This window comes from Oryx dammah, unplaced genomic scaffold, assembly GCF_014754425.2.
Source record: "Oryx dammah isolate SB20612 unplaced genomic scaffold, SCBI_Odam_1.1 HiC_scaffold_15, whole genome shotgun sequence".
NCBI classification, from domain to species: Eukaryota; Metazoa; Chordata; class Mammalia; order Artiodactyla; family Bovidae; genus Oryx; species Oryx dammah.
Window position 1 is genome coordinate 46,483,758 of NW_024070199.1, and position 26,211 is coordinate 46,509,968.

The following is a 26,211-nucleotide window of genomic DNA, read 5'->3' on the forward strand; positions in this document are numbered from 1 at the left end:
CTGGTGTTTCGTACGCGCATCACCAGTGTCTAATTCCAGGCCATTTCTATCAGCCAAATGGAGACCCCCAAGCCCATCACATTCACTCCCCATTCCTTCCTCCTCCAAATCCCACCCCAGTCAACTCTGCCCCTCCTCACCGGGAGCCCCACTGCCTCATTCAGGGCACTTCACATAACTGCAGTCACACAGGGTGAGGCCTCTTGCGTCTGGCTTCTTTTACTTGACGTAACGTTCTTGATGTTCATCCACGTTGCAGCGAGTGTCAGGGCTTCATGCTTTTCCGTGGATGAATGATATTCCCTTGTACGGATGGACCACGTGTGTTTTATCCATTCGTCTGTGGGTGGCCATCAGTGTTTCTGTGAAGAGTCACATGTGTCCATGTCTCCTGGGCAGGCCCGTTTGAACCTGTGTTCCCACCTCTGGGGTATGTGCCCGCGAGTGGAATCGCTGGGTCTGTCTAACTCCTTGAGGACCTGCAGCCTGCCCTCCTCCGTGGGCAATCACATTTTCCCCAGCTGCAACAGTCACTCTCTTTCATCAGTGGCCATTCAGTTTTTAACCCTCTGCTTATCCAATATTGCCCCCACCTTACCAATCAGGAAACAGAGACATAAAGAGAGAGAACAAGTACCTAAACCAGAGAGCCAAGACACGGCAGAACCAAGATGTGATGCTGGACCCAGAGTCCACTCTCTGAAATACTGCTGTGCGGTGACGGGTGAACACAGCTGGTCAGGATTGTCCAGACCCTTGACGGGACTCCTGGGAGGGCACCTCTGAGCCCTTGAAAATGTCCTCCTGAGAAGAGTGGCTTTGTTTATACGAGGCCATGAGCCACACAGGTCATTTATACTAATGACATGGTTTATGGGGAGGGCCCCGGGCTTGATGGAGGGGCTGGAGACTAAGCTCAGCCTGCAGGTGGTCCACCATGCCTCTGTGACCGACCCCCAGTAAAACCCCAGGACTCCCTAATGCTCCCCGGGGAGGAGTCCTGATTGGCAGCAGCTCACATGTGCTGTCACACGGGGCTTCTGGAAGAATCAAGTGTCATTTGCAAGAGTCCTCTGGGACAGGACAGCTGGGAGCTGGCGCCTCGTCCCCCTGGACCCTGGCCCACGAGCCTTTGCATCAGCTGATTTCACCTGGGCCGTCTCTCTGTAACGAAGTGTGACTACATCAGCTGGGCTGAGTACTGCGAGGCCTAGAGAATCACTGAACTTGAGGGCGGTCTGAGGGCCCCTGAACAGCCGGTTCTGTAAGTGACTGCAGCTCTCAGGAGCAGGGCTGCATGGGCGAGGCGGGGAACCTGATACCTGTACCAGCAGGTAGGTCACCTGCATAAAAGTCAAACAGGAAAATCTAAAAAAAGAATCAAACACCACAGAGGAAATCTGGAGAAGCCTGCTCCCAGAGGAACCGGAGGACCAGGGCAAGCGCCCCGGCTTGCGGGCATGTTTCCTGGCTCGAGGTGGCTGCAGGAACAACGCCTCCCCCCACCCCCAAGGCAGGTAATGGGATCCGACTCGCTTCCCATCTGCACTGCCCAGAACAACTGCCAGCTCCCAGGTAAGATGAGCCTGTGTGGGCAGGGACCCAGTTCCCATGGACGAGTTCTCAGGTGACGGCTCCCCACGTGAAGACGAGGACATGGTGCTCCCCGGGACTCCAGACACACGTGTGCATCACAGACACACCCGGGGCGTCTGTCCCCCGTCAGCCGCCGCGGCATTTTAGGGCAAGCCCCACCCAGGCTTCACCTGGACCCCTCAGCCGCAGCCTGATCAGAGACACAGAAGCAAGCCCAGGGGCGTGCTTCCCGTCACATGAACTAGTTCCCTCCCTGGACGCCGCCACAGAGCTACAGAGCCAGTCCTGGGCAAGGGTTGCAGGATACAGATACCACAGAGACAACACCTCCTCGGAAAGGGCGCCCTCTCCACTGCTAGTGAGGATGCAAAGAGATGCAGCCACCATGGAGAACAGTGCAGAGAGTCCTCAAAACCCAGAGTGGCCGCATGACCCAGCAATTGAGCTTCCTCTAGAAACAGAAATATAGTACGATCCAGCAATCTCACTCCTGGGTGTACATCCGGAGAAAACTTTCATTCAAAAAGATACATGCACGCCTGTGTTCACAGCAGCCCTCTTCACAATAGCCAAGACGTGGAAATGACCTAGACGTCCACCAGCAGATGAGTGGATAAAGGTGTGGTACATATATACAGTGGAATACTACTCGGCGCTAAAAAAGGAATGAAATTTGGGTCATTTGTAGAGACGTGGATAGACCTAGACTCTATCATACGGAGTGAAATTAGTCAGAAAGAGAAAAACAAATATCATACATTAATGCATATTTGTGGAATCCAGAAAAATCGTGCAGATGAACCTAGTTCCAGGGCAGGAATAGAGACACAGACGTAGAGAATGAACTTGTGGACACAGCAGGGGATGTAGGATGAGTTGGGAGATTAGGACTGACATGTACACGCTGCTGCTGCTACTACTAAGACTTCAGTTGTGTCCGACTCTGTGCGACCCCATAGACGGCAGCCCACCAGGCTCCTCCGTCCCTGGGATTCTCCAGGCAAGAACACTGGAGTGGGTTGCCATTTCCTTCTCCAAAGCATGAAAGTGAAAAGTGAAAGTGAAGTCGCTCAGTCGTGTCTGACTCTTCGCAACCCCATGGACTGCAGCCCACCAGGCTCCCCCGTCCATGGGATTTTCCAGGCAAGAGTACTGGAGTGGGGTGCCACTGCCTTCTCCTCTACCAGGCGTAAAACAGACAGCTAGCAGGAAGCTGCTGTATAGTAAAGAACATGGAGCTCAGTCCGGTGCTCTGTGATGACCTAGATGGGTGAGAAGGAGGCCAAAGAAGGAGGGGACCCATACACATGCATGGCTGATTCACTCCACTGTACAGCAAGGAGGGGACCCATACACACACATGGCTGATTCACTCCACTGTGCAACACTGTAAACCAATTATATTCCAAAAAAATAAAAGGATGTGCAAAAAAAAAAAATACCCAATGGGCCTGAACTACATTCCAACGTCCTAGTCACTGGATTAAATATTAGTTTGAATCCATTTCGTGACTATGAAACAGCTCTGATTGGTGGAACCGCTCTCCCTAAAAACATCCAGGGAGAATGAGCACTGGAAGGCGACTGTGTACCTGCCATTCGGGTGGAAGGAACAAATACAAAAGAGGAACAGGAGCATAAATATTTAGAGAACGTGGAACAGCAGCCCTTCCTTCCATCCCCGGCTGTGCTTCTGACAGACAGGTAAATTGCCCTATTTTTCCATTCATGGCTACGGGACCACAGCAAAATTACAGAGACCGGCTCGCTACCTAGGCAAACAGGCAACAATTTGTAATAGAATAAAAATGTCAACAGTAAAAAAGAAAAAAGAAAGAAAAGAGGACAATTTGCATCCATGCAAACACCTTGAGTTTTATTTCCAACCGTCCAAGGTAGGAAAAACCTCGTTCGGCGGAAGGTTGATGTGTTTGTTCTGGTGAGTTTCATTCTTTCTGACTTCTCCCTTGTTCCTTCCAAGGAAAGGTGAAGTCAAGGAGTCAGTGACTCCCCGCAGTTGTAAAGCCACATGGCAGCTGACCCTCCCAGGAGAACTGGACTACAGGCTGGCATCAGCCCCCACCCAGCTAGGGCTTGTGTGAGACCCTCTGCTGGGTGCATCCCGGCTCTGTAGAACAGCAGGGCGCTCCAGACACCAGGCTCTCCAGATTTCCCCAACACAAACCCCAGTGTCACCAAACCTAGAAAATTCCTGACTTGGCAACATGACTTTTTTCTTCTGAAACAGATTGTTATTGGTGCTCTGTTGTTCAGCTGCTAAGTCATATCTGACTCTTTTGCGGCCCCATAGACTGTAGCTCACCAGGGTCCTCTGTCCGTGGGATTTTCCAGGCAAGAATACTGAAGTGAGATACATATAAATTTACAGTCACATGAGTATCACTTTACTTATATTCACTAACTTCTTTCTTACCAGGAAGCTGTCTCTATGAACCTCAGTAAACCCAGCCCCACCCTGAGACCAGATACTAACTCATTCCATCAGGTTACTTCCACTTGCTTGGCACAGGCTCAGAGACGGGAGAGATCCAGCTTCTACTGGGAGAACCCAGGACACACAGCCTGCTCCGCTCAGAGAAACCACCCTCCAACACCTCGATGCGGGCAAGCCCTGCGCCAAAGATCTCGCTCAGCAGCCTCGGGCCTGGAGGTAAAAATATCTCAGGGAACAGAGACAGCAAGGCGTGAGAACGTGCAATCAGTGCCTGGGATCCTCAGACACAGGACACACACCCTGGGGCCAGGGCGGGAGCCCCACTGACCTGAGGGCTGGCCCAGTGCTCAGGGGCCAGGGTTTAGAGGCCTCCCAGGAGACTGCAGCCCTGGAGGCCTCCCTGCCCTAAGGAAGCTGAGCCGGGCTCCGTCGGGACAAAGCGTCTCTTTCCAGCTCTCCGGCCTACAGTCTTGGACTCAGTGTAACACGCACACATGTCACCAATTCTTTTTGGAAACAGCTTAGGGAAGATCTAATCCACATGCCACACAACTCACTGGCTGTTCAGTTGCTCAGTCGTGTCCAACTCTTTATGACGCCATAGACTGCAGCACGCCAAGCCTCCCTGTTCTTCACTGTCTCCCTGAGTTTGTTCAAACTCATGTCCATTGAATCAGCGATGCCATCCAGCTATCTCATCCTCTGTCATCCCCTTCTCCTTCCGCCTTCAATCTTTCCCAGCATCAGGGTCTTTTCCAATGAGTCAGTACTTCTCATCAGGTGGCCAAAGTACTGGAACTTCAGCTTCAGCATCAGTCCCTCTAATGAATATTCAGGACTGATTTCCTTTAGGATGGACTGGTTGGATCTCCTTGCAGTCCAAAGGACTCTCAAGAGCCTTCTCCAACACCACAGTTCAAAAGCATCAATTCTTCAGCACTCAGCCTTCTTCATGGTCCAACTCTCACACCCACACATGACTACTGGAAAAAACCACAGCTTTGAATGGACAGACCTCTGTCCACAAAGTAATATGCTGTCTAGGTTTGTCATAGCTTTTCTTCCAAGGAGCAAGTGTCTTTTAATTTCATGGCTGCAATCACCATCTGCAGTGATTTGGGAGCCCAGGAAAATAAAGTCTGTCACTATTTCCATTGTTTCCCCATCTATTTGCCATGAAGTGATGGGACCAGATGCCATGACCTTCATTTCTTGAATGTTAACTTTTAAAACAGCTTTTTCACTCTCCTCTTTCACCTTCATCAAGAGGCTCTTTAGTTCTTTGTCACTTTGCCATAAGAGTGGTGTCATCTACATATCCAAGGTTATTGATATTTTCCCCAGCAATCTTGATCCCAGTTTGTGCTCCATCCACCCTGGCATTTCTCATGATGTGCTCTGCATAGAAGTTAAATACGCAGGGTGACGATATGCAGCCTTGACGTTCTCCTTTCCCAACTTGGAACCAGTCCATTATTCCATGTCCGATTTTGCTGCTTCTTGACATGCATATAGTTTTCTCAGGAAGGTACAGTTCAGCAGGTCTCCTGTGATCATGGAGTTGAGTAGACCATCACCTCTGTCCATATCAAAACAGTTACACAGTCTCAAGAACACTGTAATTCTCAGCCATCACTTCCCAAAGCCCCAGCCCCACCACCCCTGGCAACCACTCAGGACTTTCTATCTCTAGAAATTTGCCTTTCGGGGGGCATTTCATATTAAATGGAATCACATGCTATAGAATCATTCAACTGTCTTTTATCTCTTTTCTTTGATTCTCTTTTGCGAAAAGCCTTGTCCTTGGGCAAAGCCAGCACTGCCCACGGTTCCATGAATTCTACGCCTGAATCACCTCAAAATACGAGACTGTAATACACTTGAATCTCTCAGCGTACTGTCCATCTCAAAAAGGTTTTTGTTTTGGTATTTCTCTGATGGTGCAGCAATTGAGAATCTGCCGTGCAATGCAGGGGACATGGGTTTGATCCCTGGTCAGGGACCTAAGCTTCCTGCATGCTGCCAGGCCACACACTGCAATGAAGACCCATCACAAGCAAAATAATAATTAAGAAAAGGTTTTGTTATGTCCTCAGCTTTCACTGAGGTCAAACAGTATATGACAACTACTGGGGTGTTTCTGGTCAAACGCCAACTGAAGACACCACTTGAGAACATTCCTCCTAGACTGGAGCACTAATTAAGAAAACCTGTTCTCCAGGTGAACTCATACTAGAAAAGAGCGCTCGACTAGCCCAGCTTTCCCTTTTCCCCCTGGCTTCCAGGAGGCTCAGAGATAAAACACACATGTGGCTGCAAAGCCACGCTATTCATCCCAGGAGCTGGTCATAGCCTGATGGTTTTGGCAGAGTTTCGTCTTTAACCCAATGTTAATAGTCCATGGAGTCCCAAAGAGTCAGACACGATGGAGCAAGTAAGCACAGCATGACCGAACATTAAAGCAGAGTTCTCAGTGGGGCCTGCAGCAGGATCACTTGGTTAGTAAACTAACAAGGCAGATTCCTATTGAACCGGAGGAGGCCTTAGAACCTGCGATTTCAACAAGACACCCAAGAGTTCTCGTTCCTTGGCTCAGGTTCCAAGTCAAAAGCAAAATAACACAGCCTTTTCCTAGGACTGAGATGACCCATTTGGGTCAGCAAACCCAGTTCTTCCTCATCCTCGATCGTCCTCACCCCTGCGGGGAGCATTGGTGAGTTGGCCCAGGTGCTGTGTGCAGGAGCTGTGGTAGACGCGGGCGGCACGCACACGCGGCCCGGGGGAAGGGCTCCACCTGCCGAGATGACGAGGCAGTCCTTGGCTGAGCGGTCTGGGAGGACCCACATGACGAGCACAACGGCCAGCACCGCTTTCCCGAGACCTCATGGCCTCCATCTCAGTCCTCAGAGGAGACCCGCAGCTCCCATGGAGACTCCGGTCCACCTGGACCCCTGCAGCCTTCTCAATACCACACTCCAACCCCGGGGCTCTGCAAAGCCCGAGGTCATTCAGGCATCAGCTCTGCGGGTCCCCCTTCCCTCCCTACCTGTCTCAGTGGGCGACCAGGTCTAACGTGGTTGGAGGAGGCGGGGGGCAGAGGAGCAGAAGGAAACCCAAGGGCGCTGGGCTCTTTCCCACAATGGCCCCGAGACGCCCGAGGGTGCAGCTGTGTCCTGGGCAGCCCCTGGGAGCTGGGGGCCGTGCTCTCAGAGAGTGTGCAAGGGTGGAGACAAGGAACCCTCCTGGGAGGTGGGGTCTCCAGACAGTCAAGGGGTCAGGAACCCGGAGGGGAGGCGCAGAGAGCGAACATGAGAACCACGCGTCTAGGGTGGAGCCACTGGGCACGGGAAACACGCCCACGGACAGTGTGGAGCCACGTGCCACCATGAGGGGTGGGCATGGCCTGGCAGGCTCCCTGACCCCTCAGGCCTCCTTGCCCCCTATGTCCTGGTAAGATGTGAAGGTCCTGGGGTGGCCGGAGCAGAGTGTACCCGCCCAGAAAGACCAAAGGCAGGAGGCGTGTGGGCAGGGTTTGGGGTGCCCACTGGACCTCCAGGACTCTGAAGCGGGTGGAAGCTCTGAAAGCGGATGTTCGTGGGGGACACTCTGAATGTGTGAAACTCTCGGGGCACTTCTGCGAGGCTCAGCAGTGTGCGCCCGGCGTGCGGACCTCAGGCTCAGTCTGGCCGAGAGCGGGGGTGCTCAGGGCCTTCCTAAAGGAAAGCAGTCCTGAATATTCACTGGAAGGACTGATGCTGAAGCTGAAACTCCAATACTTTCGCCACCTGATGCGGAGAGCCGACTCACCGGAAAAGACCCTGGCTCTGGGAAAGACTGAAGATGGAAAAGGGGACAACAGAGGAGCTGAACTCAACTCAACTGAACCAAACGCCTCTCCCAGCGGTTTGCCTGGGGGCGCGTCCTGCAGACAGTGACAGGGTGATGGAAGTGCTGCCCATGCCCGTGCCAAGCCCACTCCCTAAGATCTCAGCTGGGCCACGGCGCCCTGGGGAAAGGGCACCACGTCTTCCCGTGGTGACCAGCTAGCCATCGAGGTAAGCTGTTCAAATCCTGAGCCCCAGCCACACGCAAGGCCCCACTTCCCTTCCTCTCCACTGAAATGTGACCCTGTCCCCCGACCGCAGTGAAATCGGGATTCACGCGGTGTATGACCATCCAGGGTCTGCTGTGACAAAGGGCCCCAGGCGGGGCCGCTCAGAGCGACACAAACATATCCCCTCCCAATCCTGGAGGCTGAACGTCTGTAATTAGGTTCACAGGATGGAAACCCAGGCATCGCAGAGCCAGCTCCCTCCGAGGGCTCTCGGGGAGGGGCCTTCCTGCCTCTTCCGGCCTCTAGGGGCTCCAGGTGTCCCAGCTCACAGCTGCGTCCCCCAACCCCCGCCTTCACGGGTTTCCTCTGCTCAGACCTGCCTGTTGTAAGGCCTCTTGTGATGGCATTAAAGGCCCAATGAGATAATCCTGGTGTAACCCGTACATCCCAGGACCCTTAGGGTTCATGGTGAAGGACAGAGAAGCCTGGTGTCCGTGGGGTCGCAAAGAGTCAGACACAAGTTAGTAACTGAGCAATAGCTTCATGAAAACAGAATATCTGAATTCGTTCAAGCTAGCACCGTGACTCATGAGTGAGAATTCACTGACTCGAAAAGACCCTCATGCTGCGAAAGACTGAGGGCAGATACAGAAGGGGATGAGGTGGTTGGATGGCATCACGTTAATTAACTGTGCATTAATTCCATTACCCTAAAGTGAAACCCTCTGCCACCCGTTACGTAACATCCTGGCTGCTCCCTAAATCACCACCCGAGGGTCATTTTCCATGTTTTTCTAAGTGGCAGCAGGAGGGGATTGCTTCCAAAGGCCTGAAACCCAGAATCCACACCGCTTTGCTACGTGATGACCATCTCCACTGCAAGGGGACGCGGTGGCCAGGACGGGGGCCATGGGGCGCCCACGCAGGGGCATCCACGATGAACAGCGGCCTCTAGGACATCTGAGGATGCAGGAAAAACAGCTGAGAAGGAGATGACGTGCACAGAAAAATCCAGGCCTGATGGAGAATTCTGCCTCCATTCCCCCAACCCACTCAGGACGCAGCACCTCCTGAGCTCACAAAGACTGATGCCTGAGAGGCAGAAACTACTCCCTTCCATCCACAGCACAGGACCACCATCCTTCTCCAGCTGAGAGGCCTTGGAAGGCTCCCCTGAGGCTCATCTCTCTGCGAACACCCAGCCCCCCGAGGCCCTCTGGCCTGGAGATGACCAATGCTGTGGGCGAAAGGCACCCTGGCCGGCAGAGCAAGCTGACCGTGCGTCCACTCCCGGCCTAAAGGGCCGCCTGGCCCAGCCGTTCCCCTTCTCTTCCCTGGCACATCAGTGACCACGGCCACAGAGATGGATTCTGAGACCACAGGCCCCCAGCATTTGGGGCCCGCGGAGAGGAGTCCCTGAAGAAGCAGCTGGAAGTCCAGCCCTGACGCAGGGTTCCCGACCCCGGGCCGGGACAGGCAAGCGCTCGGGGCGAGTGGCCAAGGGGCCTCTTCTCAGAAAGGAGGCAGGAGGAGGTGAGCGGGCCTTGGTACAAACCCAGGCCCAGGGAGGTTCGACCTGGTTGTGAGCCAACAAGCCCCCCACCCTGCCTGGGGCAGACGGCCCCCCACAAATGCAGAAACATGGTGCTGGGGGCTTGGTGCCCTGCCCCCAGCTGCCACCATAATGAAGGTAAGCAAGGCCCAGGTCTGGAGCCCGAGGGTGGGGAGAAGGTGCTGGGGGCTCGGTGCCCTGCCCCCGGCTGCCACCATAATGAAGGTAAGCAAGGCCCAGGTCCGGAGCCCGAGGGTGGGGACAAGGACCTTCCCGCCAACCTGGACACCTCCTTCTCCGAGCCTGCTCCGCCGCTAGAGGAACGTGTGGCCACAGCCTCCACTCGAGTCACCCACGGTGTGCACCCCACCCATCAGCTCTCCATGGAGCCACGCGAGTGAGCAGCCGTGGGGAATCGGCACCGGGGGCTTCCCCATAGGGATCTGCATCCAGCTTCTTGGACAGACAGAGGACGAGGGGACTGCAGGCTCTGCACCCTCGGCCGGAAGCGCGGGGCTGGTCCTCCCAGAGCCCCGTCGCCTCCCGCCTGCCAGGACAGCACTCACATGCACCCAGGGGAGGGCGGGAGCAGGGGCCAGAGAAGCAACTCGGGGCACTCGGGGGACTTGCACAAGGACAGCGAGAGGGGCTGAACTGGATCTCAGGCAGGACTAGAGGCCTGGGAAGCCAGGGGTAGCAGCACCCACCCCCCACAGCACCCAACCCCCACAAGCCCAAGGTGACCAGGGCTGGGGCAGTGGCCCTGACGTTCCGCTCCTGCCTGGGGTATTTGTACATCTAGGACGTTCTTCTCCTTCTCATCAGAATCTGGGAAGGTGCAACGGGTCTGTGTTCTTAAGCAGAAAGCAGCGATATACAAGCAGAACATAAACAGATACACAGCACGTCCATGTATTAAAATCCCGTTGGGGTGGACAATTTGGAACAAGGGTCTAAAACGTCTCCTTGGCTAGGCAATACACTTTTTCAAAAGTCTGAAAAATATGTCCGAGCGGGAGCGGACCTCACAGACCTGCCTTTCTGGTCCCCAGGCTGGGCGGCTGGGTGCGACACCAGAGAGAGCTCAGGGTGTGCAGAGCCAGGGCCAGGCGGAGCCTCTCCGGACCAGCGCGGCGGGGAACAGCAGGTCTCACCGCTGGGGGCCCAGCCCCTCACCCGAGGATGGCGGCCGGTGCCCCTGCCTCACGAGGTCGCCGTGGGGAAGCCCAGCATCCAGGCCACACTCTGAAAACGCCGATTACAAGCACGTATTACAGAGAAACGGCACCAGAGGAGCCCACAGGAGACGGTCAGCATGCAATCAGCAGCAGGTGTCAGACTGCAAGCTCAGAGCATGTCTCAGCTCTGCCGAACCTCAGGCTGTGGGCTTCCCTCTGTGGTCCCCACGCTGGACACAAGCAGACATCTCCTGGTCCAGGAAACAGTGGAGGCAGGGCGCCTGTCACACTTCCTCCACCATCTACCCTCCCAGCCAGGACATCTCTGAGCAGAGACGAAGAGCCAGACTGGGGTCTCAGCTGCAGTCCTGGTGAGTTCCCCCAGGGTCACACTAACTGGGCAGCAAGGGCAGGCATGTTCTTCCAGCACCCAGGACAAACCGCCCCCAACTCTGACACCGGCATTGGGGCCCTGGCCACGAGGAACCGCCGTCCTCTGGCCGGGATGCCAAAGTTGGGAGGCGGTCCACACCACGGCACTGAACATGTTCTAACTCACCAGAGGCGCTGGCAGACTGGGCCCCGCAGGAAGGCTTCTTGGAATCAGAACCAACTGCACTCCAATGGGTCAGGGCAAGGAGACAGGAGACATGTCCAGAGCTGTGAGAGACAACCAGGGCACGGTCGGACCGAGGCTCCACGAGGAAGCAGAGGTCAGAACTACAAGTGCCAGATCGAGGCTGCACGAGCAGGCAGAGGTCAGAACTACAAGCGCTCTGATGCCTGCGAGCTGGAAACCAGCAGCTGCTTCCTGAAAGAGGGCACAGACGCACTTTCCTGCACTCCTCCCAAGACGTGCAATGGAAACCCCAGGATGCTGCCCAAGAGACAAACTGAAGACTCAGAGGGGTGGAGAGAAGGCAGGGGCCCAGGGACCGGCACAGCGCTCAGTTCTCTGAGCTGGGTTTCTGCCTAATATTCCAGATTGGGAGCTAAGAAGCCAGAGAGCCAGAAACACCAGCTGCTGCGCTTCAGTCGTTCAGTCGTGTCCGACTCTTTGCGACCCCATGGACTGCAGCACGCCAGGCTCCCCTGTCCTCCACTCCCTCCCGGAACTTGCTCAAACTCACGTCTATTGAGTCGGTGACGCCATCCAACCATCTCATCCTCTGTCGCCCCCCTCTCCTCCTACCCTCAGTCTTTCCCAGCATCAGGGCCTTTTCCAGAGAGTCAGCTCTTCACATCGGGTGGCCAAATGACTGGAGCTTCAGCTGAAACATCAGTAGAAGCGGGGGAAAAAAAGCTGCAAAGAACGACTACTCTCTCCAGAAAAAATCCAGGAAAATGGTAGCAAAACAGGAGAAAATCGTGCAGACAATCACTCTGCTACTCCACCCTGATGTCACAGAAGAATTGCGGCCCCCACCCTGAGTCCCAGGAGCAGAGGGCAAGGGGGAGCCTGGACTTCCCCTCGCAAGGGGGAGCCTGGACTTCCCCTCGCAGGGCCGTCATAGGCACTCAAACCTCCACGGGGAGGGAGGGGGCAGATAAACCAAGCCATGGAGCTGGAACTTTCTTCCCCACCAAGCAGGCACGCATCCTCCTCCAGTTCCACCGTATCAATGCAGACACCACATGGAGCCTAGATTTCTGCACTCACACAGCACCCCCCACCCCTCATCTCAGTGGACAAGGTCAGAAGAGGGCTGACAGAGAGTCAGGACCCTCCCCATCGCCAGCACGTGAGGCCACGCCCCCCTCTATCGGAGGAGGCCACGTGGGAGCAGGTCCCCTCCCCCACCAGCAACAACAAGGGGCCTCCCCACTGGGGTGTCAGCGGTTGTCAACCGAGGACCCTGGACATCTGCAGGCAGTAACAAGGCCGCACGCCTTCCCTGTAATGTCCGAACAAACAGGCTAAACCAGCAGGCTCAATGAGACCCGCGGCGCACGACAGAATACACAACTGTGCACATTTCCACTGAAAATCATTCATTATCCCCCAAACCAGGAAGATCTCAAGTGGGTGAGAGACAACCGGAGGCTGGCAACACTCAGGGGACAGAGATGTTAGCGCTGAAATTGAGTCTGAAGCGACAAAAACAAAAATGCCTCCACACGTTAATTGTGAACACCCCTGGAAACAAGTAAAACAGAAAACCTCACACAAAAAAAAACAGAAAATTGCAACAAGGAAATACAGATCTTCCTTGACATATGATGGGGTAAACCCATATGATCTGGGTAAACCCATCACAAGTAGAAAATATCGTAACTCAAAAATGCACGTAATACACCCAACTGGACATCACAGCACAGTCTCACCTCCTTTCGACACACTCAGAACACGTTCATTATTAGCCTGTGGTTGGACCAAATGGTCTAACACAAAGCCTACTTTATGACTTGCTGACTATCTCACTACATTTACTGAAAACTGTCCTGGAAGTGAAAACCAGAATGGTCGTCCGGGTGCAGAGTGGTTGCATGTTGGCCGCTCACCCCTGCGACCACGTGGCTGGCAGGAGCCGCAGCTCACCGCTCCCGCCCACGACAAAGGATGGTTCCACGTGTCACAGGCCCAGAAAGATCAAAATTCAAGATTCAAAGTAGAGTCTCTACCGAGTATGTGTCACTTTCACACCATCAGAAAGTCATGCTGCTGTGCAACAGAAACTAACACGACGTTTGAAACCAACTGTACTCCAAAAGAAGAGCTTCCCTGCCGACTCAGTGGTAGAGAATCTGCCTGCCGGTACAGGAGACAGAGGTTTGATCCTGGAGTCGGGAAGCTCCCCTGGAGGAGGTAATGGCAACCCACTCCAGTATTCTTGCCTGGAGAATCCCATGGACGGAGGAGGCTGGAGGGCTACAGTCCACGGGGTCACGAAGAGTCAGACATGACTGAGCAGTCCACAGGGTCATGAAGAGTCAGACATGACTGAGTGACTAAATATCAACAATGCTCCAGTAAATTTTTTTAAAAAGAAAACACAGAGAGGAGGGGGGAGGAATAATTGAAAATCAAAGTCTAAGTTCCCATCTCAGGAAGCTAGTAAAAGGTGAGGAAAATAAATCCAAAGCAAAGGTTTGAAGGAAGGAAGGAAATAATCAAAAGAGTGAAGATAAATAAAAACAAAACCAAAAAAAAAAAATAGAGAAACAATGAAATGATGAGCTGGCTCTTTGTAAAAGTCAATAAAATTGACAAAACTAACCAAAACAGACAGAAAAGGCTCAAATTACCAATTCCAGGAATGTAACAGAGGATATTATTATGACCCTGCAGGCACTGAGAGGATCAACAGCTCCACACACTTAAATGAGACAATATAAGTGAAAGAAACCAATTCCTTAAGAAATGCAGTTACATCTCATTCTGTAGGAAATAGGTAATCTGAGAAGCCCTACAGCTATTAAGAAGATTGAGTTCCTCATTATAAAATGCACGTTTTCGTAAGAAAGGAAATCTCCACACCGATAGTTTCACCAGAGAATTCCATGAAATGTTCAGAGAATTAGTATCAATTCTATACAATATCTAGAGTAGGAAATGGCAACCCATTCCAGTATTATTGCTGGAAAACTCAGTGGACAGAAGAGCCTGGCGGGCTGCAGTCCCTGGGGCTGCAAAGAGTCAGACAAAACTGAATAACTGAGAGCACACTATACAGGATCTTCCAGAAAACAGAACCCAGTCGATTTTATGGAACCAATATGAATCAGCATCAGTATGATATTGGTTCCATAAAATTGATTGGATTCTGTTTTCTGGAAGATATTGTATAGTGTAAGAGTCGGACAGGACTGAAGACGTCACTTTCACTTTTCACTCTCATGCATTGGAGAAGGAAATGGCAACCCACTCCAGTGTTCTTGCCTGGAGAATCCCAGGGACGGGGTGCCTGGTGGGCTGCCGTCTACGGGGTCGCACAGAGTCGGACGTGACTGAATCGACTTAGCAGCATGATACTGATACTAAAACTATACAAAGAGAAAATCACAGGCCCATATCCCTCAAATATAGATGGAAAAAAAACCTTTAACAAAATATTAACAAATAAGAGTTAAGCAATTACTGTATAAGAAGAAGACTTATAGATCAAGACAAGTAAGGTTTATTTCTGGAATGCCAGGCTGGTTCAATATTTTTTTTAAAAATTAATTTATGTGATACTCTATACCAATAGGTTAAAGTAAAATCATACAATCAAAGCGATCAATGCAGAAAAAGCATTTGACCAAATTCAACATCTGTGACAAATTCTCCCCCCTCAAAAAAGGAAGAAGGGAAATTCTTCAACCTGATCAAGAGCATCTGCAAAACCTCATGTAATCAGCTACCATTATTCCAAATAGGGAAAGACGAAACGCTTTCCTTCTGTAACCAGGAACAAGGATGTCTGCTCTAATCGTTTTCACTCAACACACCAAGAGATGTTCCAGGTAATAGAAGAGGCAAGAAAAGAAGATTTAAAGCACACAGATCAGGAAAGTGACAGTGTTCGCCACTCGTGCCCGGCTCTTTGCAACACTGTGGACTGTAGCCCGCCAGGTCCTTCTGTCCATGGGATTCTCCAGGCAAGAATACTGGAGTGAGTTGCCTGTTTCCTACTCCAGGGGATCTTCTTGACCCAGGAATCGAACTCAGGTCTCCTGCAATGCTTTACTGTCTAAGCCACCAGAGAAGCCCCCTGATCAGGAAGATAGAAATAAAACTGCCCCCATTTGCAGATGACAAGACTACAAAATCCCAAGGAATCTCCAAGACAACTGCTGCTGCTAAGTCGCTTCAGTCGTGTCCGACTCTGTGCGACCCCATAGACGGCAGCCCACTAGGCTCCCCTGTCCCTGGGATTCTCCAGGCAAGAACACTGGAGTGGGTTGCCATTTCCTTTCCAATGCATGAAAGTGAAAGGTGAAAGTGAAGTCGCTCAGTCTTGTCCAACCCCTAGCGACCCCATGGACTGCAGCCCACCAGGCTCCTCCATCCATGGGATTTCCCAGGCAAGGGTACTGGAGTGGGGTGCCATTGCCCTCTCCGCTCCAAGACAACACTTCCTACAAATAATAAATGAGTTGAACAAGGTCACAAAATACAGCATCAACATATAAAAGTCAACTGTATCCCCCTATACAAGCAATGAACATGTGGACAACCAAATGTATAATCCAATACCATTCATAATTTCTCAAAAAAAATACTTAGGTGTGAATGTAACAAAACTCGTATGCTGAAGTCTACAGAAATCAGTGAAAAATAAAAGAACATCTAAGGGCTTACGCTTTCCCAGTGGCTCAGACAGTAAGTGCAAGTCGCTCAGTCGTGTCGACTCTTTGTGACCCCATGGACTATACAGTCCATGGAATTCTCTAGGCCAGAATACTGAAGTGGGTAGCCATTCCCTTCTCCTGGGAATCTTCCCAACCCATGGATCGAACCCAGGTCTCCCACACTGCAGGCAGATTCTTTACCAGCTGAGCCACCAGGGAAGCCGTCAGACAGTAAAGAATGGCACACCCAAAGGACTCATCCACAAAACAGAAGCAGACCCACAGACAGAAAACAAACTGTGGTTATCGAAGGGGGAAGGGGTGGCGGAGAGGAGAAATTAGGAGTTTAGGATTAACAGACACACTGGTTTAGTCACTGAACTGTGTCCAACTCTTGCCACCCCATGGGCTGTAGCCTGCCAGGCTCCTCTGTCCCTGGGATTCTCCAGGCAAGAATACTGGAGTGGGTGCCATTTCCTTCTCCAGGGTAGACAGATAATACTATTATATAGCAAAACAGATGAACAACAAAACCATACTGTAATAGCACAGAGAAATGTATTCAATATTTTTAATAACCCACAACGGAAACGAACTTGAACAAGAATAGATATATATCCATCTCATCCATCTATGTATAACTGAGGGCTTCCCTGGCGGCTCAGTGGTAAAGAATCTGCCTGCCAATGCAGGAGACACAGGTTCGATCCTTGGGTCAGGAAGATCTCCTGGAGAGGGAAAGGGCAACACATTCCAGGATTCTTTTTTTTTTTTTTTTTTTTACGCTCCAGGATTCTAGCCTGGGAAATCTAATGGACAGAAGAGCCTGGCAAACTTCAGTCCATGGGGTCGCAAAAGAGTTGGACATGACTTAGCGTCTAAACAACAATAATGCATAAATGAGTCACTGTGCTGGACACCTGAAACTAACACAACATTGTTAATCAACAATACTTCAATTTAAAAAAATCAACTCAGCTCATGTGGGACTTCCCTGGTGGTGCAGTGGTTAAGACTCCAACCTCCCAATGCAGGGGGCAACAGTTCAGTCCCAGGCTGGGGAATAAGATCTCACATGCTATATGATATAAAAAATTAAAAATAAGTAAACAATAAATTTAAAATTTTTTTGAATAAAATTTAATAATTTTTTTAAAAGAATGAATCATGGACTTAGACCTAAAATGCAAAACTATAAAACTTTGGGGGAAAAAAACTCTCATAGGAGAAAATCTTTAGGCTCTAGGGTTAGGAATGCTAAAAGGATGTCAAAAGCATGAGCCACACACAGAAAAACTGATAAATCAGACCTCAAAAAAATCAAAACCTTTCATTCTGTGAAAAGGAGGATACAAATACAAAACACAGACTGGGAGAAAATGTCTGCAAAGCGCACATTCAACAGAGGACTAGTGTCCAGAGTATAAAGAGCTCTCGAAACTTAACAAGATTAAAAAAAAAAAAAAACCATCCAGGTAAGACAGGGAGAAAAGACATGCAGAGACATTTTACCAAGGAGGGCAGAGACGGCAAAGGGGCACAGAAGAAGATGCTCAAACATCACCAGCCGCGAAAACAAGACAAAGACCTCAGTGAGACGGCCCTACACCAGCCGGGCCAACGTAAGACACAGTAACACCCAACGCTGGGGAGAAGCCGGACAAGCTCTCACGCTGGAAATATAAAATGAAACGGCCATGCAGGAAGGTGCAGCGCTTTCTTAAAAATCTAAATACGCAGCTACTATGCAACCCAGAGATGGCACGCGTGGGCATTTATCCCAGAGAAATGAAGACCAACGTTCACACAAAACCCACAACATTAATGCTTGAAAAGTGAAAGTCAAAGTGTCAGTCGCTCAGTCATGTCCAACTCTTGGTGACCCCATGGACGCTAGCCTGCCTGGCTCCTCTGTCCATGGGGCTCTCCAGGCAGGAATACTGGAGCGCAGCCACCGCCTACTCCCGGGGACCACCAGGGAAGCCCCTCTACAGAGTTCAGACGACAGAGAAGCCAACTCCAGAGAGCTGACTGACTGCATAGTTCCATTTCTGTATAATCACTGGAATAAAATTATAGAGATGGAAGACAGATTAGCGGTTGCCGGAGCTGAAAAGCAGGTGAGGCAGGAGGAGGGAGTCTGTGAAAGACGCTGGTGCTGACAGTGATGTTTGTACCTTGACCGTGACATTGTCAGCGTCCTACTAAACGTCATCACTTGGTTCTGCAGGATACGACGTACGGGGCAGACAGGGTAGCAGGTACAGAGGACGGCTCTGTATTCTTTCTTACGACTGCAATTATTGCTAAAATAAAGAGGTTCTTTTTATTTTATAAAGTACATTGTGGAAAATAAATGAAGTTACATAGACCTGCCGTGTGACCGAAGATACATGATTCTATTTCAAGGTACATACCTCAACTTGATAAGACCATTAGGTCCAGGACTTCCCTGGTGGTCCAGTGGTTAAGGATCCAGCTGCCAATACAGGGACATGGGTTTGATCCCTGGTCTGGGAAGATTCCACATGCCCTCGAGCAACGAACAAGCCCAGGTGCTATGGAGCCCATGCTCTGCAAGAAGATGACCCACTGTGGCGAGAAGCTGGAGCACAGCAGCCAGGAGAGGCCCTGCTCGCTGCAGCCAGAGAAACGCCCTCGTAGCAATGAAGACCGAGTGCAACCAAAATGAAGTGTTTAAAAATTTTAAGCTTCAAAAAAGGAACATATGACCACCACAAAACGTGACCCCTAATCTTCGTAGCAGCTCTCTTCCTCACAGCCAAAAAGTGGAAGTAATCTGTATGTCCAGCAACCCATGAGTTCATAAATAAAATGTGATCCAGCCATGCAACAGAGCTGCATTCAGTCTCGATGCTCTGACACACCACACACCTGGGTGAACCCTGAAAGCATGATGCTAAGTAAAGGCAGTCAGTCAACGGTTCCATTTACATGAAATGCTGGGAGCAGGCACACACAGGGAGACAGAGAGCAGACGGGCGGCTGCCGGGGGCCGGGAAGGTGGGGATGGGAGTCGGGGGCTGACTGTTAACAGGTACAGGGTTTGTTTCAAGGACAAAAATGTCCCAGAATTACCTGCGGTAATGGCTGAGCAGCCCAGGAATCTACGAAAAATGCAGTGCATTCTACCCTTCGTGCAGACTGCATGGTACGTAAACTACATCTCAAACTGTTGGGGGGGAAAAAGCGAGCAGCAACTGGGTTCTAGGAAATTTTAAAAGCACCCACTTTACAGTGATCCTCCCTGTCCCTGCTGGAGAATAACTAAATTATTGAACTGTTTTAAAAGGTTAGCCTTCAGCATTCTGCAGCTATTTTTAGACGTGCTCATCATTCCTGGGGAGATGGAAATCGTAATTATGAAGCATCCTGAAACAGCTCTGTAACCCTGAGGACTCACCCCGGGCACAGAGCGGCCTGGTGTCCTGAGCTGGGAGTCAGGAGGCACCAGCCTGTGCCCCAGACTGACCCGGCCGCCCCATCCCCGGGGACCCCCTCCACACGAGCAGAGTTCCTGGAATCCAGCTGCCTGGTGTGCAGCTCTACTCTGCAGCCACCCCTGACGGTGTCCCAGCTAATTCTGTGAGATGGGAAGGCATGAGGGTCACCCTAGCCCTGGGGATTAACAGAGCAGGCACAGAAGGCTTCCCCCGAGGGCCCCCATCAGAGGACATGTCACCACCTCTCTCTGATCCAGAAAGGCAGCGGGAATGGCCCCATAACTGCAGGTCCTTTCGAGAGGGCAGAACCTGGTTCTGCCAAAGGTGAAAAGAAGCTGTTTCATCAAAAACTAAAGTACAGGAGTGGACCCAGCAATACCACTCTAGGCATATACTCTGAAGAAATCAAAACTGGAAAAGACACATGGATGGATGGATATGAGAGCTGGACCATAAAGAAAGCTGAGCACCAAAGAGTTGATGCCTTTGAACTGTGGTGTTGGAGAAGACTCTTGAGAATCCCTTGGACTGCAAGGAGATCCAACCAGTCCATCCTAAGGGAAAATGAATGGATAAAAAGCTGTGGTACATACATACAATGGAATATTACTCAGCCATAAAAAGGAATGCACTTGAGTCAGCTCTAATGAGGTGGATGAATCAGAGCCTGTTACACAGAGTAAAGTCAGAAAGAGGAAAACAAATATCACTTATTAACACATCTACAGGGGCTCCAGAAGGATGGTAGTGACGAATCTGTTCACAGAGCGGCAGTGGAGATGCGGACATGAGAGGACAAACTTGTGGACAAGGGTGGGGAGAAGAGGGAGAGGGCGAGATGAGTGGAGGGAGCGGTGCGGATGCATGCGCACCAGCACATGCCAACCGAGAGCCAACGGCAACTCGCTGCAGGACTCAGGGAGCTGCAGCTGGGGCTCTGGAACAACCCAGAGCGGCGGGAGCAGGCGGGAGGCGGCAGGCAGATTCCAGAGGGAGGGCACAAATGTAAACCTACATTAATTCATGTCGATGTAAGGCAGAAATCAAGCCAATACTACAAACCAATCATCAGTCAAAAAAAATAAATAAATATTTACAAAAAACACAACCAGTACAGGAATGAACCCAGCTAGTACAGGAATGAACCAACTAGAACAGGATGAACCAACTAGAACAGGATGAACCAACTAGTACAGGAATAAACCAGTACAGGAATGAACCCAGCTAGTACAGGATGAACCAACTAGTACAGGAATGGACCCAGCAACACCACTTCTAGGCATATACTCTGATGAAACTAAAATTGAAAAAGACACATGGATGGATGGATGGATGTGAGAGTTGGACTATAAAGAAAGCTGAGCATCGAAGAATTGATGCTTTTGAACTGTGGTGTTGAAGAAGACTCTTGAGAGTCCCTTGGACTGCAAGGAGATCCAACCAGTCCATCCTAAAGGAGATCAGCCCTGGGTGTTCATTGGAAGGACTGATGCTGAAGTTGAAACTGCAATACTTTGGCACCAGATGCGAAGAGCTGACTCATTTGAAAAGATTCTGATGCTGGGGAAGATTGAGTGCAGGAGGAGAAGGGGACGACCGAGGATGAGATGGCTGGATGGCATCACGGACTCGATGGACGTGAGTCTGAGTGAACTCCGGGAGCTGGTGATGGACAGGGAGGCCTGGCGCGCTGTGGTTCATGGGGTCGCGGAGAGTCGGACACGACTGAGCGACTGAACTGAACTGAGCTGAATGGGAATGAATGCTCCTAGCAGCATCATGTGCAACAGTCAGAAAGCGGAAGCAACCCGCGATCCAAACAGAAGCCGGTGGCGGGTGGTGGCGCCCGGTCGTGTCAGACTCCGCGACCCCATGGACCGTCGCCCGCCAGGCTCCTCTGTCCGTGGGATTCTCCGGGCAAGAACACTGGCGTGGGGTGCCGTTTCCTACTCCAGGGTATCTTCCCGACCCAGGGGGCGACCCAGGTCTCTTGTATCTCCTGCATCCGCTGCACCGGCAGGCAGATTCCTCACCACTGAGCCAGCCAGGAAGCGGCAACAGGGGAACAGAGGAAACGTGCTCCACCCCCACCAGGGAAGAGGAGTCGCCGTTAAGAGGGACGACGCCCTGACGCGGCCACAAGGTGGACGAACGCTGGAAACGTTCTAACACTGAGAGAAGCCAGACACCAACGCCCTGCCGTCGTGCCAGCCGCTTGCATGCAACGTCCAGAGCAGGCCAGTCCGCAAAGGCAGCCGGGCGGCTGCTGGGGGCCGCAAGGACGGGCCTGTTGGTGGGCGACAGGGCTAGGACTTCTTACGCTAAACGCCACTGAACTGCACACTTTTAAATGGTTGGTTTTAGCTGTATCTCACCTCAATAATGAAAAAGAACCTCATTCACAAAAGCGCACAAGGATTCAGAGTCCACTTCATGGAGAAAGGGAGGAGAGAAAACCTGAAAACAAGGCAAAATGCCAGCATTCCCAGGGATGAGGAGGAAAGTGGGGAAAACATCTCTCCTCATCAGCTTCTGTCACAGCACCTTTCTGAGGCTGACCTTCCCGCGACCCTCCAGGAGTGCCAGAGTGTGGACACCGCCTCGCCACCGTACTGTCTGTGCCATGGCTTACAAGTCTGGGGAGGCAAGAACGTGACTGCATCTGATCTACCCATTCTCCTGATGAGAAAACTGAGGCCGGGCTCCCAGAGCTGCTGAGCGGCCCCGTCAGGACCAGAGCTCCCACTCCTGCCTTTCTGCCACGGCCCCTCCGCTCCCTCTGTGCCAGGGTCCAGCCCCGGTGGATCCAGGGAATTCGAAGGGTGGACGGAGTCATCGAGGAAAGACTTGTTTATTTATTAATATAAGATTAGATTAGGAAGAAATAGTGTAGTAGGAAGATTAAGTGGAGGAAGAGGGCTGAATAGCTTGGATTACGCGGAAGACCAATAAAATTCCAGACAAGGAACTTACACCATCTACATTGGGCCACCGGCGCTCGCTTGAATATCTAAGGGTGCCTCGGCTTAGGCTCCCTTTCGCGCGGGTCTTAACAGCCAGAGCAAGTAAGTAGACTTGGCGAGCCTCCGCGCCCCAGATGGGAATTCAGTCTGAAAGTAAAGTAAAAAGGAGAGGGAGGGAAAAAGAGAGAGACACACGGGGGAAACCAGTCCAGCGACTGGCTCCGGCTCCTATTGTTTAGAAGGCCTTATATACCTTTTAGATTGTACATAGAGATCAATGGGTAATACAAAATTATGCAGTGTTAGCAGCCCAGACTCTTATTAAAACCAGGCTTTTCTCTCTGCATACCTAGTTGTATACACAAGTCTTAGGTAATTTACATCATCTTCCCAGCAAAAGGGGCCAATTAACATTTTACAGCCTTTTTTCTGATAAGGGTTTGTCAACCAGAAGACTTATTTGTGTTGATCTTCCCAAGGTTTGGTGCCACTCTCAGAAAGTACTAAATAAAGTTACATTCTTACATAGCAAGGACACAAGAGGAGTGCAAAGAGAAGTAATTAACTCAAAAGTCTAGTGTTGCTAACATCAAAACTATTATATATCTTTTTCCATATCCCGTTTACATTGATTAACATCCTCCCAGGTGCCTAAAAGATAAAGAATATGGAGGCCTGGCAGCAATCATTGAGTCAACAGTGAAATCCCGTCACCAATATAATTTTTAACTCTTTAGAAAAGGCTCTGTATCTTTAAGATGCTTTTAAGCTTTGTGCCTCTCGCGGTTGGGGGCTGCAAGCAATTCACAAGCTGTAAGAGGTCCGGGGAACCTGTTAGGCAAGCTAGAGAGCAATCAGAGGGGGTTAACTGAAACATCCCTTTCAAATGCAGAAGACTAAAGCCCTGAGTTGACTTTTTTCCAGAGAATATCAGAAAAGTGGAAAAGCAGAGTACAAAAGCCAGCAGATTTTTATTCTGGGGGGGTGGATGCTCAGGAAATGCCAGGGGGAACTCCTGAAGTCTGATCACGGCCTCGCATATGTCAGCTTCCTCCCTCATGACCTTGTCACGGGTGGGATTCCTCACACTGGCTCCCGGCACCTCCGGAAAATCGCTCATCACAAAGAAGACCCTGTGGGTCCCTGACCTTCACAGAACGCTCTCAACTCTGCTCCTGCTCTGGCTCCATGACAGAGAGGGCAAAAGTGCAGGTGGAAACGAGCTTCGTAACAGCTACCGCATAAGATCACTCAGGGACGAAGTTAAAGTATTAATCACACCCGCCAGCTGAGCCACAGAGCCCGTGACCCCTGAAAGCGTGAAACCCCAGCTGGGCCCTCGCTCATGAGTGTGATGGTGACCAGCAGCGGGGTACTAGACGCAGACGGGGCTGCACCAAACCCACCCAGGTCCTCCCAGTGAGCCTGGACTTGGCCAGTCACACTCGCTTCAGCCAAACGGGCCAGAGCAAAGGAACGCAGGGGCAGTTGCTCCCTCTTGCTGTTCTCAGGGACCCTGAGACCTCCCAGTGGCCAGGCCAGGCTGGCCCACCAGAGGGGTCCAATGAGAGCTGGATGATGCCGTTACCACCCACCCCCAGCCTACAACTAGCCCACCCTAGAGACGTGAGTGAGGCCTGCTCACCAGCTGACCACAGCTTAACTCAGTGACCACAAGAAGCACCCATCCTTCTGCTCAGATGATGAGATAAATAAACCAGGGGCTGGCAAATTGCTGCCCGTGGGCCAAATGTGGCCCACGGCTTGTTTCTCTAAATAAAGTTTTATTGGGGCACAGCCATGACCATTCACAAAATGCCTGTGACTGCTGTTGCTTTGTAGAGAGACTTTACAGCATAAAGCAAAAAATATTTACTCTCTGGCCCTGAAATAAGCAGTTGTCATTTCACTCTAAGTTCTGCAGGCTTTTGTTATGCAGGCGGGTAGCTGACAGACCGCCATCTAATTGTTACAGATTAGGTCGGTGTGACCAGCTCCACAAGGTGGAGGAGCAGGTGATACCCAAGATCACACAGGTGGTTCACGCAGGCAGCGGCCACAAAGCAGAACGGAACTGTGGCTTGTCCAACACCAAAGGCCCTAGCTACCCTGTCACAGTGCAGGCTTTCCAGAAAGGGCTCCTAACCGGATCACTAATTTAATATATATTCCACCCCCACCTTCCAGGCCCTCCCCTCCCTCTTCAGTAAACAAAGGCAGGATAAAGTTTCAAATGAACAAAAGCGCGGCCCAAAAGACCCACTTGGAACAGTCCCCACCTCTCCCTGGAGATCCTGGGGGTTGGGGGGTATCAGCCCTGCTGGGAGCCCCCCAGGGGACCTCCCCAATGCACCAGGGAGCAGAGGAGCTCGGGTGGGTCCCCAAGGCTTTCAAGGACCCCTGCAGGGGCAACTGGTACCCAGAAAGGTTCCTGGGTCCCTGCCCCCACACTGTCATCCTGAGCCCCCTGTAAACCCAGTGCACTCACAGCTCAGACCAGAGGCTCTGCAGAGAGCAGACAGGGCAGGAATTCACAACAGGGCCTGCACGGGAGGTGCCAGCAGGAGAGGGGAAGGGAGTTCACCGACTCGACCTGCACGTGGCCCAGGTCCAATCGGAACAGCTCGAGCACAGACAGGTGTTGCCAACGACGGTGACGTGAGCGGCTCACGGCACACGCAGGCAGATCTCGGTGAGATGGGCTGGGACCTGGGGCCCTTTGCCACGGTGCCTGCACCGGGACACGCCTCTGCGCCAGCAAGAAACCATCAGGAACTAAAAATAACACTGCATGGGCAGTTGGGGCAAATCCTGCACAAAAGATACAGTTCAGTCCAGTCGCTCAGTCGTGTCCGACTCTTTGCAACCCCATGAATCGCAGCACGCCAGGCCTCCCTGTCCATAACCAACTTCCGGAGTTCACTCAGACCCACGTCCATCGAGTCAGTGATGCCATCCAGCCGTCTCATCCTCTGTCATCCCCTTCTCCTCCTGCCCACAATCCCTCCCAGCATCAGAGTCTTTTCCAATGAGTCAACTCTTCCCATGAGGTGGCCAAAGTACTGGAGCTTCAGCTTTAGCATCATTCCTTCCAAAGAAATCCCAGGGCTGATCTCCTTCAGAATGGACTGGTTGGATCTCCTTGCAGTCCAGGGGACTCTTAAAGAGTCTTCTCCAACACCACAGTTCAAAATTCTTAGGCGCTCAGCCTTCTTCACAGTCCAACTCTCACATCCATACATGACTACTGGAAAAACCATAGCCTTGACTAGATGGACCTTAGTCGGCAAAGTAATGTCTCTGCTTTTGAATATGCTGTCTAGGTTGGTCATAACTTTTCTTCCAAGGAGTAAGCGTCTTTTCATTTCATGGCTGCAATCACCATCTGCAGTGATTTTGGAGCCTCCCAAAATAAAGTCTGACACTGTTTCCATTGTTTTCCCATCTATTTCCCATGAAATGATGGGACCAGATGCCATGATCTTCGTCTTCTGAATTGTTGAGCTTTAAGCCAACTTTTTCACTCTCCTCTTTCACTTTCATCAAGAGGCTTTTTAGTTCCTCTTCACTTTCTGCCATAAGGGTGGGGTCATCTGCATATCTGAGGTTATTGATATTTCTCCCAGCAATCTTGATTCCAGCTTGTGCTTCTTCCAGCCCAGCATTTCTCATGAT

At 51.5% G+C, this 26,211-nt stretch overlaps 1 protein-coding gene across 1 annotated transcript in view; it reads right to left on the minus strand.

The window, feature by feature from the left end:
* Nucleotides 1-11,643, minus strand: part of SHANK2 (SH3 and multiple ankyrin repeat domains 2) — a 527,407-nt gene extending 515,764 nt beyond the window's left edge. Inside the window, exon 1 of the mRNA XM_040255275.1 lies at nucleotides 11,395-11,643. The gene's annotated coding sequence lies outside the window, so the exon portion shown is untranslated. The remainder of the gene's footprint in view (nucleotides 1-11,394) is intronic.
* Nucleotides 11,644-26,211: the final 14,568 nt, after the last annotated feature.